Raw genomic sequence first — 14,207 nt, 5'->3', positions numbered from 1 at the left:
GGATTGGGATTTCTTTAGGTGTAACATTTCTAACAGGGCTGGGTCAGACATGGCTTTGTAAGTCAAGCAGAGATCGCCTCTTAATAGATGATATGAGACAGACAGAAGCTGGAGTTTTTTGAGTCTGTCCATGTAGGACATGTGTTTAAGGCCTAGGATCCTCTGCGTGAGGTACTTTTATCGCCTTTCCAGCTGTTGCAGGTCATTTGTGTGAATGGACCTGTGCAACTATTTGCCATGATGTGGCTTGGTACTGAACACTTGCACTGATGTGGTACAGATTCTTGGTGCTGATTGCTAGCAATGGTGTCAGTGGGCATCTGTGAGACTGGCTGCCATAGTACAGCATAGAGGCTTGTGACAATAATCCCTTGTAAGTGAAATCTTCTGGCTGTTCTACAGAGACTTGTTACAGTGAAGTACTGTAACCAAAAGGCAGTCTTTGTGATGTGGCTAAAGAGGTAACGTACTGTTGCAGTGCCAACTCACCGCCTATATATTTCATGGGGGGGTTACAGTGTGATTGTAACATTGTAATTCAGTGCTATGGCATAAACTAAACATTTTTCAGTGGAAGACAGTGCAATATGTTTCCAGTGTGTACCATTTCTAAATTCCTGGTTACACCCTTGGTTGATGCCTCATATTATTGTCTTGATTTTCTGGGTTGTCACTGAGGATTACAATCAGTCTGTAATGTCATTCATTAGGGTTTAATACATTTTATTGTTTAAAAATGGATGCTGATGCAAAACCCATTGTTCTATTAATTTTTCAAGAGAATTGGAGTGATATTTAAAAAATGTTACTTATTTTGGGCCTTTGTCCCTCTATTTTTGGTGTTTCCCAGAATTCTTGGGAGAAGGAGACTCTTTTGAGAGATTTAGCTCCATCACCATAGTTTTAGAAAGACAATAGTCCTGCAACTAGTCTTATTATTGATATTTTATACCTAAAACAAGTTAGCTGTTTCTGTGTGCAGATTGCTGTCTACTAGGGACTGTTCCATTCGTGAGATGTGGACTATGGCAGATTTCATAAAGGAGTACATTGAGGTTGGAGTGGGCTACAAGTCGTACATTTCTTCTCATTTAAACTGGTGAGAATTGCTGACACTAATGTTGTTGTTGTTGTTTGTCTTTCGGCTTTTCCTGGTTAGGGGTCGCCACAGCAGAACTCTGACCGCTAATGATTGGCAGAAGACTTTCACAAACGTTGAGGTGCCAGCTCGGCGTTCAACCTTCAACAAAGGCACGCCCATTTACGCATGTCTTTCGAACGCCCACCCAAGAATTGCTGACACTAATAATGACACAATTTGAGTTAGACTTCAGATTCTTCAGAAGAATTCATGCTAATGTAAAATCTTTTATTCTAGCCTCTAGCCAGTTTCTAAGTACATAACAGAAGTGACATATTTCAGATTTGTCAGTTATTATATACCTTTTCTCCACACTTTAACTTTTACTTAACTTGTTCCTGAAAGCTATGGCTTAGTTGCTATTGATTGATTGATTGATTGATTGACTGATTGATTTTGTGAGCTGTGTGTCAAGGGCAAAGCAAAGTGATTATTCCTGCAACAACAACTTGATCTACATTGCTGTGGCTACTTTTTATTTTTTTACCACTTTTGGTGATTACCGATGATTACAAGAAGTGGTTATCTGTTTGGGGGACAGTTGGTTCAGGAAAGCAAAGGGCAGTTATGATAATCACAACCAAGTGATCGTTGGTGTGGCTTGGTTGGGATTGTGGGAAAAAGAGCATAGTGCCTGGAAGCTCCAAGTAAAAATATATTTGTTGTGATTCTTTTTTTCAATTGTTTTTTTTTCTCTCAGGAATCCAAATAGATGTGTGGGTTAGTGATAACAGTGTATACTGCTCACAGCATCGTACACTTACATCTTTTGTTTGTTTGCCTGTTTGTTGAATTTTTACAGCTGTTGGTATGGAGGAATGATGTACCCTGTGGTTGAAGTGAAGTAGATTGCTGTGGCTATTTCTGTGGTTTAGTTGCAAGTGAAGTAGATTACTGTGGCTCCTGTTTCACAACTTTTGGCAATCACACACGAATGATGATTGTCATACATGGTTGTGTTTATGGTGGGGGAGCAGGTTGTGCATGAAAACAAAAAGTAATTACAGTCATTGACACATCTAGTCTGGGGAAGAGGGAGTGTGGGCAGTGGTTATTGGTAGTGAGCAGTGAGTGTGATCTGTAGACGCCACTAACTTGGCCCTCCTTTCTGACAAATAGTGTGTTTCCTGAGACTGATTACATTAGTTACAGGGGATTAGGAAGTGCAGCCTTTCACAATAACCATTGCAGACTTGACAGAATCCTGTGAGAGACAGGGGGACCTGTTGAAAAGACAAACCCCGGGATTCATGAAGCTTGCGCCAGGTGCAGGCGTAGCATAGGCGGTATAATGCCAAATATGGCCACAGAGCGATTCAGGTATGATCCAATTCCACGTACACTACCAGTGTATGCCAGATCTGCGCAGCCCTTGGCTCAGGTATGCTAATCACCCCATGCGCAGTACTGCACTATGCAAATGAAGGTACATAGCGATTCATGAAGTGGTACAAGCGTAGCGTAAGCCCACAGAAATGTAAACCAAAGAAAAACGGTTTACATTTTTCCAAACAGAACATCGGAGCTATGAAAGCGGACCAGACTCATGTATTACAAAGTTAACATATGCCAATGGCTAAATATACAGCCAATGGCATAAGAAAAGATGCACAACACCTAAAAAAACAACATTTAATGTCATGTCCACAGTAACACAAAGTACAATAGCAGGGCATGTGTGCGCAAACGGGAAAACAAGGAAAATATACAGAAATGTCATAAAATCGCAATGTAATACAAATCATGATTTCACCATAATACTCAATGGTATGCATGGTACACCACAACCAAGCTGCAAGGGTTGCTAAGGGTCTGTGACAGTGTTCAGCGTGGTAACTATGAATTAGTAGTCAATGCTATGCAAATGAGGCAAGTAATAGTGAATCGCAAACGTCCCGCCAGACTAAGGATGTACCATACGGCGCAGCGCTACAACACCGAGGAGTGGTTTGGAGGTATACATGACATCAGCAGTGGGGTGTGCCACCATAGCTGTAAGCACATTGGAGCAATGCAAATCTGGCCTGCCCGTTGCTAAGCAAAGCCGCAGGATAGGGGTGGGGATGTAGGTATAGCATCGTTTAGATGAGAGCACATATGGTGCTCGAAAGCACATGCGTACGTGGATGAAAATGTGCCCGAAACCCGGGAAGCGGCTGCGCGCGCCGCGCACTATAGCTCAAACAGGAAAGTTAGGGGAAGAAAATAAGGAAATGCCGCAGTAGGGTAATTGGAGTACAACTGAGCAATTAACACCTATTAACTCACAGTGGGCAATCAACGACAGCTAACAAGTCTGCTCGCAGCAACCTGCAGAACAGGATAAGGGAGGTGTCGGATTGCAAAGAAAAGAGAACTGTCATAGCAGAGCAAAGCAAACCTGCAGTAGATCTACCATAGAACACATTTTGTAAGATAAGCCAGGTTTTGGAAAGTACAAATGAAAGCAGGCTGCTGGATGCATGCCAGAAAATGGGAGGGGAAACGTTAAGAAATGTTAAGGGAAGGGCAAGAGGTAATCCATGGCAGCCAAATGTAATTCAACACCAAAGGCACCACAATAACAGTACCTGTGGTAAAACACATAAGATACCCTGTAGCTCCGATGGTACATACACACCCTATGACATCATCAGTGTTCACAGCACAATAGTATAAAGTGTGAAGGCACCTCACACACACACCTGTGTATTCCCAAACACTGCACTATCGGTGTAAACAGATGGGGAACTTTTACAATGTACATGTTGGGAGCTGCCATAGCTGTGATTCATCACCATGTGTTAGAGACTGAAGGTGTTGTGGAGGATGATGCTGACAACCACCGCAGGCCCCAGAGGAGAAGAGTGTTCAGACCAAGGGTAACCTACCAGGGGCTACATGACCTGGAGATAGTAGAGCATTTCAGGGTGGACAGGGACATCTTACAGCAAATAGTTGAGCTGTGCCAGCTACGCCTGAGATCCAGAAACAACAGAGGGGAACCCATCCCAGTGGACATGAAGGTATGTGTAAGCTTGCGAATACTAGCCACAGGTACCTTTCAAAGGCCAACTGGAGATATAATGGGGATCTCACAGGCATCAGCATCCAGGGTACTACACCAGTTCCTGGATGCCATGCTACCACATGCCAATGAGCATATATACTTCCCCGAACTCAGGAGGAGTTGGCCAGCAATATGCGTCTCTTCCACCATGTGGCACACTACCCGGAGGTACTGGGTGCGATAGACTGCACGCACATACATATCAAGTCACCACCTGGTGAGCATGGTAGGCACTACATAAATGGCAAGGGATACCACTCCATCAACTGCCAGGTGGTGTGCAATGCCCAGGACATTATTATGGATGTGTGTGCTGGCAGCCCTGGAGGCTACCATGACTCCCACATCTGGCATGCCTCACAGCTGTATCAGGTATTTGTCAGGGGGGACATCCCACATGGCCACTTTGTGGGGGATGCTGGCTATGCACTGGAGCCATGGATGATGACTCCCATCAGAAATGCACACACACCCATGCAAGAACGCCATAATGAGGCACACGCACAAACCAGAATCATCATAGAGCATGTGTTTGGGATGCTGAAATCACAGTTCCATTGCTTGGACATATCTGGTGGAGCCTTGCAGTACTCTCCAGGCACATGTGCCCACATCTTCATAGTATGTGCCATGCTACATAATATGATCCTGCGGAAACAGCTGCAGCAGGGACATAATGGCGAAGGCTCTCACAGCCCACCGCAATTGCCAAGGCCATCACAGGCACAGCAGGATTCAGACCACGAACACCCTGTGCCAGCCCCAGTAGGCTGACGGAGGCGTGCCCAATATGCCCACACCTTGGCAAAGAGGGAACGTATAGCACATACACTGACAGTGTATGCCCCTACGGACTAACACATCTCTCCACCTGCACACACAGTAAACTGGATGGCACACACACACGACCACCTGTAAATTGTAATGTATAGGTGGCCTACTGTGTGAATCCTACATAGGCAGCCCTGAACCATTGCACACATAACAGCTATTGGAACAAGGAATGTCAACACCTGAACAGTACATGCACCTAACAGCATATGTTGATACTGTATGTATAGGTTCCTAGGTACATCGGTAGGTACATGTCCGATTGTCAGAGGCCATTCATCAACTGAGGCAAACAGTGTCTTCTGTCACCACCACATCGATTAACCAACTGTCCCTCAGTGGAGCAGAGCCAATTGCGGGATCCATGTGTGTAATCACTGTTCCCCACACACTCTGCATGGCTTCCCTGGTGTGTTAATGGGGGGCTCCATATAATGTAATCAGGGATGTAGTGGCAAAGCATGGAGAGTACCCATGACAAGTATCTGTCACCCCAGCATGCTCCACCTATGGTTGTGTGAAGGTGTAGCACATTATAGTGTGTGGCTCACTGTGACATACATTCCCAGTGCTGGAGCACATCCATTAAACATCACTTGGACATACCATTAATAGGTTTCATCCATATGTAAACTAACGGAGTTACACATTTGATTGCAGTATGGAGTAACAGCCGTAGTACAGTCCACATACAAAACACCATAACACGTGTACAAATCCCAGATGTCCAAGTGGTAAATGCACTGACTGTCATGCATGTTCCCAGTCCCACATCCTGCAAGGGACGTTACGTAATCCCGAAGGCACAAATAATGGATGTTGGATGCAGGCCATCAGATCAGGTTTAGCACATGTTAGCGGGATTATGCGTTGGCAAGTGCTGGTAAGCGTCATTTAAACATGACTATAAGGATATGCGCAAAACAGGGCTAAGCTTTTCTGAATATCGCACAGATCACGGTCAGTGATGTCCAGAACAGGTGAAACTAGCATTATTCACCCCTGTACTAATAGTGCCTGCTCTGAAGGGTAAAACAACCACTACCAGGAGTAGAACACACAATCATGTACACAATCACCTAACACTAAGCTACCCGAGATGTACCAACGGCAGGTGTGTATTGTGACAAGTTAAAACACAAACGTGCGGAGTCCAGGAAACCGTATACACCGACATGTACACAACGAAAGGTGTGTTCTCCCTCTCTCTATATATAAATATATCTATATCTATATATATATATATATATATATATATATATATATTTACATATATATATATATATATATATATATATATGGTTCTACCTGACATAACCGACACTGCAAAGCACCGACAATGCAAACATCGACACCACATAATCGACAAACCATAAACACGAAACCTCACATGCCAGACAATCAAATAACCGACGGTCCACAAACATGAAACCTCATACGCTGCACACACCACAATAACAACAATCAACTAACAAAACACATCCCCTGTCCAAAAACCACACACACAACACAAGCACACCAAAATCCTCACAAACCCACACTAAACCTCACATACACAACTATCTACAACCCTAACCCAAACCCTTACCCTAAGGTCCGTCACTATCGCACACTCAGCTAACCTGCGTCCTAACCCTAACTCACTTAACCCACCCCTAACCCAAAAAATACTACTACCGCACACTTACCTAACACGGGCCCTAACCCTAACTCACTTAACCCGCCCCTAACCCAAACACTATCACTACCGCACACTTACCTAACCCGCGCACTGACCCTAAATCACTTAACCCACCCCTATCCCCACAGACCGATAATATCCACACTTACCTTACTCGCACCCTAACGTCCATCACCACCACATACTTACACAGCCTTTTTCCAAGTCGGTATCCTCGGCGTCGGTGCTTTGATCCGTAGCGTCGGTCTTCCGGATTGTCGATCTTCTGGAGCTCGCAAATTCGTTGTCGGTGAAATCAGCTGTCGGCTATCTCAGGTAGAACCATATATATATATATATATATATATATATATATATATAATAGAGATAGAAAGGGTGATAGAGAGATATATGTTGATATATACGTATTCACCTATATCTGCAAATATATAGATAGGTCAACGACATGTACACAACCGTGGAGGTACAAATAAATAGGATAATGCCAACTATCGAATGTGTCACATAACAACACGCGTAATCACGAGGCTTAAAGACTGAAAGACCACAGTACCGGAACACTAGAACCGAGAGTAATATTATCACGATGTTAAGGGACATTTAGTTATCGCTGCCGGTGCTGCGGTCCAGGTAGGTACTGTGTTCAACTGTGTTTGTGATTGCTGTAGTCTTTGTATCTGTGTGTTGAGGGTGCCATGTGTGTTTCTGTGGGACTGTAATGTGTGTGTGTTTGTGTTTGCATCATGTGTCTGTTAGTGCTAACTCTGAGGTAGATCATTACAGTAGGTGTGGTCATAGCTGGCCGTAGGCATACGGTTACCACCTGTCCCACTTTAAGAGGGACAGCCCCTCCCTGGGCAGTTGTGTCCTGACAAAAAATATTAAAAAGGGCAAATGTCCGAGATTGTAGGACATAATTATGTCCCATATATTATGTAATAGTTGCATTAAATAGTTATGCCTGTATCTAAAATACGTAAATGTTACATGAAACATGATAAGTAGCTAAAGTGCTACAAGAATAAGTATGTATTCAGGATAAAAGTATGTTCTATCCTGTGTACTGACTGTGGGTATGTGTCAGCCTGTAAACACCGATGTGTGTCCTGCAAATGTCCCACTATGGCCATATGAAAAGGTGGCAACCCATGCCAAAGAGGTCTAGTCACCAACACAACTGCAATGAGTGCAAATATCTGTGACAGAAATACACGAGACAGCTGTCATTTAGTAACATTCCCTTAAATATTGATGTATTTCCAGAGGTACTGAAGTCTCAACCTCACCTGCATGCTATATAGAAACCAATTAACAATGGCTCAATGTATAAGCCCGTAACAACCATAGTTTCAGTCTGCTAAATGATAGGTCTTCAATTAGGGAAGGAGCCCACACACATATATGGAATATGTAGAAATGCAGTCCCCACAAACCTGTATATGCTATGTACACCCACCTACATCTTCCCCACACCCGAAACAATTGCAATACAGACTGTGATAACATCACAAACATCCACTCACTCAATTACATCTGCAGAAGCATTAACATACCTTGTGAGAGACACATTTGTAATGGCACCATGTGAAATCGTAGCTGTTGTATAATGGAACAGACGGTGATGTTACAGGTTTTGTTTGCAGTAGTCCCTTATCAGATGGTTGAGATGACAGGTACACTCACATGTAGAACCACATACTCTAGCCGCCACACACAATCCACGGGGGACATGAATTCAAAATATCCATGTCTCTCCAAATAGCAGTTGCAATTCCTCACAACAAAACACATACAGGCCGTCTCCCCGAAGGTAGGGCAAAAGGGCAACGCCCAAGTAGAGAATTCAATTATACCCCACTGTTGCTGCGTAATTGGTGAATGGAGTAGCTGCACAGCTGATGTGCATGTAATAATTTACTCAGGAACACCAATTGGCGGCAGGATACCACATGTTACAGGTATCGACGTATATAAGGATGCCTTGCCATACATTCAGACCGTATGCTCATACCATAGAACCGTTTAAGCAGTAAAGGTGTAAGAGAGATATTTACGAAGACTCAGAATGTTAACAAGGTATGTAGAACACTCAGTATGTTAGTGAATGTAAAGCCTGTTTTGTATTAATTAAAGTGTACGCAATGCATAAAGTGGGAAAAGGTATTATGTAGTGATGTCTTGTTCAGCATAGTAACACTTGTAGAAATTGTGTGTCCTGCTGTGGGCCACAAGGTAAACATCTCATACACCACAAGGGATGCTACATGAGGGCTTTAAACACAACAATTCCACACCACCCACCGTCAGTGGTAAGGTTTGTCCAACAAGTATGTACCATAGCAGGGGATAGTATATGTTGATATACTGTCATAGTAGGCATGTGTATGGGCATATAACGAGAATAACATGCCTAAGGTGGTCCTGCTGTGCAAGTATGCTTTACATTATGGGATAATGTTTAAAATATGTGTAATGTACAGTATTGTAGGTAGATATGTCAGATATTTTACACAACATAACTGTTATATCATGCAAACAAAAGGTATTGTCTATTGGCATGTACAATACACAATAACAGGATACATACGGCTTGTAGTCACGGGACACTGTAACAGCATGATAGCTAATTGAAAGGGAAGAGCTACTCAATTATCCATGCACAAAGGACATGCAATAGCTTCACAGGTTCATAGTGAGGTACTATGCTGTCTGGCCAAGTCCATGTGTAAGCCCAATGACAGTGTTTTCACCAACGGCACCTCCCTAGGGTAGTGTCCTGTCTGTGAACAGCAGAGACATGTGTTACCTGCACCTGTGTACAGTACAGTTACTGCAGTGATCCCTGGCATACATGTGTGTCTCCCATCCACCCATCGAGGTATCTTATAAAGAGTGCTAGTGAGTGTTCCTGCTTGATGTACATAGGAATCATGTTCCAAAGCATGGTGAGTGTCTGGTTCAGGACTGTATCCCTCAAGCACATCCCACTCATCATTGCATTTGTGCACATATCCATGAGCATGTTGCTCTCAGTGGCTTTTGCTTATGTTGCTTATGTGGAGTATATCCATAAATATTGTTGTGGACATGGGCCCTGTATGTTCAGCAGAGGTCACCCCTGAGTATGCATGTGTACAGTCGTGGTGTCCGTAGTTGTGCCGCATACATAAACCTTCGGATTTCAATAATCTTCATGGTGTGTTAATGTTGTGGTATGTAAAGCCGTTGCTGTTCTGAAAGGTACACCCCAAAAGGGGTGTTGTACCCTTGAACGTGTGTCATATGTCGGGAGTATAGAGGTACAATGGATTCCTTTGTTCCAGCTACAAACCCATTACAGATAAGGGTGGCCACGTAGAACCATATCCACGCCACATTGCCAATATGGTTATCAGAGGAGTGGGTGCTATATACGTGTGTACTAAGATCCCGTATAATGTCACATGTATGTAGGGGACTACCACCTATGTGATAGTCAGTGGGTGATTGGTGTAATCCAAAGGGGATGTCTATGCACCTTGTGTCATGCAGGCCATGTTATCGACATCAGTTATCCGTCACAGTGACATCCTTATGGAGGGTGTCTGTATCAGCTGGTGGATCAATCATGGCTCCTTGTTTGCAGTCTTCTGGAAACCTATTCAGGGAAAGTCCCTCTGTGCTAGCCTGTACCTTAGGGAAGCATATACCGAACATGAGGAGCCCTATGACCGAGGACTGTGGTATGCCAAGTGTAACTGAATTACAGTAGGTACCATGGTATGCTACCCTCATTGTGTGGGTCCTATCCGTGAGCCACTTTGCATAACATCCCAAGACGTAGGGGTCGATGTGCAGGTGGATGTGTATGTTGTCAATACCAGAATGGAGAATGGTGCTGAAAGCCAATGAGAGGACAATGTAGGCTGTGTGGACCCCCTTACCGTCATCAACTACCCTGGTAACTGTATCAAAGGAGTCCACCAGGTGTAGGAGCTATGGTCTGGCCCTAACAAATTCAGCCTGGGTGGCATCAAAGGTCTGGAGCCCACCAATGTCTCTGTGAATGACTTCCATGATGATGTGCCCCATAGCCTTACAGAACAGTCCAGTCAGGCGTATAGGCCAATAGTACCTCTGGTTCATTGTGGTGCCACCTGTGTGGAGTGTGATAACTGTTGCTGTGTGCCATTCAGGGGCCACAATGTCTTATACAAGGCTATTACTGAATCTGGTGGCCAAGTGGGGAGCCATGTCGTTCTGAAGTTTGTGTAAATCACAGCCTGGGATGTTGGACGGTCACATGGAGTCTGTGTTCCAGGCCTTAGAGAGTGCAGGTTGGAACTGTGTAGTTGTGACTGCAGGGACTCTGAGTTGTTCCTGTATGGATTCTGGCCCTGTAGGGAGTGAGAGGGTGTAAAGTTAGCATTGAACCTATCTGCCAGGATGTTGCCAATAGCAGTCGGTTATGTAATGTTCCTGCCTAACCGTTGTATGTCAGAGCAGATGTGGGTATTGCCATTGAGTACTGACATACCTCCATAATGCTTTGTGGTAGTCCTTGGAATGTGTCACAGTAATGTTTACGTAGCTAGCTTTGGAGGGTGTCATAAGGGATCCCGGATTCCTACTGAGGCTGACCAGTGAGCTACCCCACCCATGGGATTGTACTCCACTTTGCAACAGCCTCCACCTTCTGTTGTACATTATGTCCATGGAACTGGACCCCCAGAGTGGCATCCATTATCTGGTGGGTACCATCATGGCTCTGTTTGGGATAGCATGATCCATGCAGTCTGTAAGTGCTAATGAAGTGCACTGGTGTATGTTTCAGTGTTTGTAAGTGCATTGTCCATCTGCACGGGTGTCATGACGTTTACTACCGCTGTCATAAGACGTCTGAAGTAGGCATTGTAGAAATCTTGTACTGTGTATTCTGTGAAGGGTGTGGTGCCGGGATGTGGATAACAAGGGTGATTAGCATATGTTCGGAAACTACCAATGAGGGGATAACCCCAGGTGGGGAACACCAGTCACATGTTGGTAATGTCCATGTCTAGGATATTGTTGGTCTTGGTGGTGGTGTGTATGGGTTGATCCAGCTGAGTGGAGGTTATGAATCCCAGAAAGCGTTGGCCTAATGTGTCAGTACATGAGTAGGTATCCCAGTTAAGTGTGGGGTAGTGTCAGTCTCACATCAGTAGTACCTCTCTGAACCCTACTGTCCAATACACCAAGAAATGAGGGCCGGTAACCGTGGGGTATGTTGTTGAATCCATAGCAAGTTACAATGTGTATAGCAGTTCTGGCCACAGTTAGTTGCACGTGGATCACCTCTGATGCATTGTGCTAAGGAACCAGCCTGGTGGTTTGTACATCCTTGTGAAATATGGACACACCTCCGCCGTGGGTGTTCCAGTCCTGGTTACATGACTGAAAGGTGTGGTCTGCGTGTAACATGTCAGTGCAGGTGTGCTCTCTGGAGCCTAGATGCAGGTCCCAGTCACTGCAGAGAAATCGAAGTGGTCCATTATAAGGAGTGCCTCGCCTGAGTGCGTTAGAGATGAAGATGTCAAGCATTGAGTAACAGTACCCTAGGTTTTGCTTGCCTGTTCCTGTTCTGGTGGTGAATGTTATTGGAAACTGTCCAAGACAGGCAGCATAGGAGCAGCAAGAGCCTTACATGTTATCTGTACTCCTAGGGCTGACAGGTGCAGGTCATCTGTGCCAAAGCATCGTGTTTTGTTGACCATGTCATTCAAAGCAGACAGATACTGGATGCCTGTGGAATGACAGCAGAGGCATAGGCAACTGTTGAAGTGAAACATTCAGTTGTTGTACAATGGTATCAGTCTGGATGAATGCAGAATGCTTCTCAGGGCTTGGGCGATACCTTTTGGGCTACAAGACCGTAGAGCTATTGCATGTCCCTGTACATGTAGTCCAGGAAGTTACATCTCAGGGCAGTCACACTAACATGGAGAATGACAGTCAAATCATACCTGCTGAGGTGTGGCATGGGTGCATAGTTTATGTTGCGAATCCTGTTACCTGACAGCCAGATGTAAGCGACTATCGCCTTGTATAGCCTGCTGAGTGGGACATCAGAGTGACCGCCTACAGAGTCACCTATGACAGGTGTGTTGGGTATGTTATGACACCCTATTGGCTGTAGTTGATGGGCACGCATGAGTCTGTGGGCTATACGTAATTGGTGTTGTGTTTGGTGATGTGGGCTGCCTCTGTTGCCTACACAGAAAGTATGGAGAGGTTCTGCAAATGTTGTAGTCATACTATGTGTGGCCTGTAGTGGTGGAGATCTAGTGAGACTATATGATGAGTGAGGTGTGTTGCAAATGTTAAATGTCCCCACATGAATGTCAGGTTCAGTCTGGGTTGGTGAGAGCATTACACCCAGCATGGCTACATATGTGCATCTCCCACAGGCTGTAGTGTCGTATGTTGGGAGGTGAGCATTGACTGTGTACATGAGACAATTGCTCTATTGCCTCATGTTTGCCATATTCATCATATAGACAGGCAATAACACTGGTAAGTGACACTTGGACATGCCTGTATATTCAACCATGTCTCACAAGATATGTGAGTTACATGTGTACAACAGCTGTTGTACTGTAAGCAAGCTGGAAATGTAAGGACAGACAGCGTACTTGTAAGAAATGAGTTGGAATGGGTGCTATAGTAATTAGTAGCTCATGAAGTGCTTACATGTTCTGAACAAGTGCTGAGCATGAATATGCAATACGGATAGGGTGTTGGATAATATAAACCCACTGCAACTCACAAGCGGAGGTGCCAGTCATAATTGGATGCACTGCACTATTACCCTGCTGAGTATGGTCTGCAAGTCTATGAACCTTTATCAACGTAGATGTTAGCAGTACAGATGTAGATGACAGTACGGATGATTTCACATTGCATAGCATACCTGTGACAGGTCATAGGACATCATCACCCATACTGTGTTCCAGCTACACTGAGTATACTAGATGTACCTTCGTATGTCACAGGAGTGTTCTACCAGTGGCCTGTTGACAGAAGCAACACTACAAAAGGTGTGTGAGTGACATGTGCATATCACACCAGTGGCAGCTATAGTAAAACAGGGTTAATGTTTTGTACTCCCCCCTCATTGTAGCCCATACCACACAGACAAATGGGAACCATCTGCATATGTAACAATTTGAATGACCATGACCTAGGAGCAATAGCTGTCTCAGTGTTGTGGACAACTTACAGAATGGGCTTTGTGGGTGAGGTGCGTGACATATGTGCACAATCTGACAGCTGATAATAGCATTGTCACCTCTAGGTGAATAACCCTGTACCCATTAACTATCACCTAGGCAGCAGTCAACATTATGGACACTGTGTGTAAGGGATGGTGCTGTGAAGTTCACCTCCCTGAGCTGGTGACATCTCCAGGCCTATTAGGTAGTCATACAAGGCACCCATGTCATGACAGGGTGCCATCCATGATCATGGAGATCATTGGACAGGCATAC

The sequence above is a fragment of the Protopterus annectens genome, chromosome 17.part0, assembly GCF_019279795.1.
Source record: "Protopterus annectens isolate FY-2018-M chromosome 17.part0, PAN1.0, whole genome shotgun sequence".
Lineage (NCBI taxonomy): Eukaryota > Metazoa > Chordata > Ceratodontiformes > Protopteridae > Protopterus > Protopterus annectens.
Note: the sequence above shows the minus strand (reverse complement) of the source record.